Source organism: Gossypium arboreum, chromosome 3, assembly GCF_025698485.1.
Source record: "Gossypium arboreum isolate Shixiya-1 chromosome 3, ASM2569848v2, whole genome shotgun sequence".
In the NCBI taxonomy this organism is placed as follows: Eukaryota; Viridiplantae; Streptophyta; class Magnoliopsida; order Malvales; family Malvaceae; genus Gossypium; species Gossypium arboreum.
Window position 1 is genome coordinate 22,396,633 of NC_069072.1, and position 3,861 is coordinate 22,400,493.

The following is a 3,861-nucleotide window of genomic DNA, read 5'->3' on the forward strand; positions in this document are numbered from 1 at the left end:
CACTATTACCATAAAATTTATCATATTTCACAATTTAGTCCAAAATTGACATTTTTACTAAAATTCACTTAACAAAACTCATTAATCTAACATCAAAGATTTATTTTCTATCATTAAACATCAAGATACTCAAACATTCAACAATGGCATCATCCAAATACTTTAACAGTGTTGAAATCGGAGGTACGGGCTAGCTATATTACGAAGCAACGATCTCAAAAACGTAGAAATCATCAAAAACCAAGCTCAAAACACTTACCAATCTAACTATGCAAGTCTCGACCTTTAGAGCTCAACCATGGCTTCCTTCTATCTTAATATTCGGTGGAAGAATGATAAAAGATGAAAGAAATTTTTGTTTTCATTTTATTAGACTATCATTTAATATTCTGTTAGCTGTAATAACCTTTAAAAACTTTAATAATTACCATCACACCTGTAACAGCCCGGTTTAGACCCTAGTCAAAATAGTGGTTTCGGGACTACAAATCCAAGTCAAAAAAATTAATATTCTAATATTATTTTTCGTGCTAAAAGTATGTGAATTGATATGTGTGAAATTTCCGTTTGAAAATTTTATCGTTTGAGTGCCGATTTGTGAAAAAGGACTTAATCGGGTAGAAAGTAAAAGTGGCAATTTTATTGTTAAAGCGCTAAATTGCTATGGTTCTGTGACAGCCCTAAAGTGACCCTAGTCGCAAAGCGGTTTCGGGACCGCTAAACCGAGTCACCAAATTATTTGAATGTGATATTTATGTCTAAAATATGTGAATATGAATGTGCGAAAATTTTAAGCTTCGATTTAGTTAATTGCATGTGAATGTAGTACATAGGACTTGTGTGACACTTTTGAAATGTGATAGGCTAATCTACAAGGATCTAATAGTGCATGTAATCAAAAGGGAGGACTTGCATGTCAATTTTCCCCCCTAATATGTAGTGGCCGGCCATGAGCATGGGTGGACAAAATGTTATGGCTCAAAACATGTCATAAACATGTTGGGTTAATGCATCATGTAAGGAATAATAAAATAAAGAGCATGGGCAATGTGTGTGATTGTTTCCCCCCCCATTGCAGTGAGTTGAAGGAAAGAAAACAAACAAAAAAAAGTGTTCATTCCTGAACATCTTTGGCCGAATAGAGGAAAGAAAGGAAGGGGAAGAGCTTGAGAAAATCGGCTATGGTGGTTTGCTAGACTAAGGTATGTTTGATGTTGTCCATGAGATTCATGCATGTTTTTAGTTGTTAGTTTGAGTTCTAGCTAGCCCATGGTTCAAATCTTTGCTATGTCATGGAGATGGTATTCGGCTAAGGTGGATTGGTGTTGATGTCATTTACATGCTAAAAATGAAGCTTTGTAATGATGCATGTGATGGTGGATTGATGACTCTTGAATCTTCTTTTAGCATTTTGAGTGAGATATTAAGTTCTTTGTTTAACCATGACCAAAATTGAAATGGTATGGTGTTGTGATGCATTCGCCATGGTAGAAAGTAGAGGAGAAATATGGTTGTTATTCACGTTATTTGGATGAGAAATGGTAGTAAGGTGAAGAGCAAATGTTAATGTTTGATTTACTAGTGTGTATATGTGTATTAGCGAGTTTTGAATTTGAAACAAAATGGTATGTAGTCAATACAAGCAACCATATTTGTAGGAAGTATTAAGCATATAATCGGCCTCAACCTAGACATGTATGTTCGGCCACATGAAATAGATTTGTGTTGTATGTGTTCGGTTAGAGGCAAGCATATTGATGCTTTTATCTTGGCTTAGATAATCGGCTAAAAGAGAGTGTGGGCTAAAATGTTGAGTTTGATTCATGATTCCATATATATGTGACTCTAATGCCTAATGTATATATGGGCTAAGTACCTTGAGGTTCTCTTTTGATGTTCAAATGAATTGTGTTAAATTGCTTAATGTGATTAAAAATGCGCATGACCATTGTGTATTTGAGCTAAAGGGTGGCCATATGACCTATTAAACTCCTTGTCATATTCGGCTATAAGCTAGCATAATGAGACTTTAATAAGTTAAATTTGTTTGAATTAGCTCAAGAGCTTAGAGGACCACAGTTGGATAAGGGAAAGGAAAAAGTTATCGAATAGCCGCCGAAATCGTTCGACCACATCCGAGGTAAGTTTTCGAGTAATGGAACTTAAATTATGATTTGATTAGATCATGCTCTTTGTATGTGGCTATTGAGCCGAAATTGCAAGTGTGATAAGTGTCTTGTGTTTGAGCTTTGCTAATGAAAATGAAATACGGATGTGTCATGATTTATTGATAAATGTGCATGGTTATTCGAATGATGTCCGGGCTAAGTCCCGAAGGCTTTGTGCTAAGTGACTATATCGAGACTAAGATCCGAAGGCATTTGTGTGAGTTACTAATTCCGGGCTAAGCCCGAAGGTATTGGTGCGAGTTACTAAATCCGGGTTAAGTCCCGAAGGCATTTGTGCGAGTTACTATAACCGGGCTATGTCCCGAAGGCATTTGAACGAGTAGCTATATCCGGTTAAATTCTGAAGGTACGTGATTCGGGAATGAGTGATCTTGCTGTAAAAATTTCAGTTAATACGCTTGTAAAGTCCCAACAATGAGGTATGTTTCATATGTGCATTGGAATAGTTGATTCCCTTCGAATAATGTTCGCTCAGTCGAGTAATGAGCTTCCGGTATTTGGCTAAGATGATCCCTTATGTATGAATATAGGGGTTGGAATGTGAAGTAGGAATGATTTGAGAATATGTATATATGGAATTATCCGTTTAGTTATATGAATGCTATACTTGCTTGTGCTTAAATTCTTTGCTCAAAACTTACTAAGCAATTAATGCTTACTCTGTTTATTTAATTCTCTATTTTATAGATTTTGGTTCTTCACTATCGGACTCGGGATTTTTGAAGTCGAAGTCGCCCACACTATCAAAGCTCCTTTTGGTATACTTTTGGTTGAACTTTGAAATGGCATGTATAGGACTACCCTTTTGTTGTTGGTCATGTACCCTTCGGTTTTGTGTAAATTTGGATAGCCATGCGAAAATGGCTTAAATATACTTTGATCATAGCATTATAATCGTTTTGTATGTTGTCCGTCGAGAGGTATGGAAATGTTGGTAACGGTTAGCCATGGGAATGGTTATTCATGATCACTTTTGGTATATGTATGACAAACTCTAGTTGATCCATGGAGGATCCTGAAATAGGTAAAGTTTACCTTAAAAATAGATGCTGGCAGAAGTAGTGATGTGGATGTGAAAAATCACTAAAAATAATAGGAATGGAATTAAATAGTGAATAAATTACGTAACCGAGCCTTGATGAATCTATTTTCATAGGAAAGTAACGAAACGTTCATATGAACTGTATATTATGAGATGTTAAAGTTTTCGTGAGACAGGGCCAGAACGGTTTCTGGATCCCCTGATCCGAGTTTGGAAATTCATTATAAATTAACTAGATACATTTAGAAGTTATTCCATATATGTATAGATTCCTTTTTGAGTCTAGTTTCTATAGAAACAAACGGCATCAGTATTGAAGCCCTGTACAGGGATATATCCAAATCGTAATGCATGAAGGTCAGTGTAGTCGCACCCTGTAACAGGGGAGACTTTAACTAATAAACTGTACTAATTGGCCCGACCAAAAATTCCAGAAAAAAATCTGTAGATGGACATATGAGTCTAGTTTCAGGGAAAAATTACGAAAATGATTTTCGAGTTTTGGAACTCAAGATATGATTTTTAAGGTGACAGTGACGCAGTTAGCCAACTGCCTGGAAATTTCTAAAATGGACTGTGAGAGTAAATGAATTAAGTCGGTTAGCACCTCGTGTTCGAATTCGGCAACGG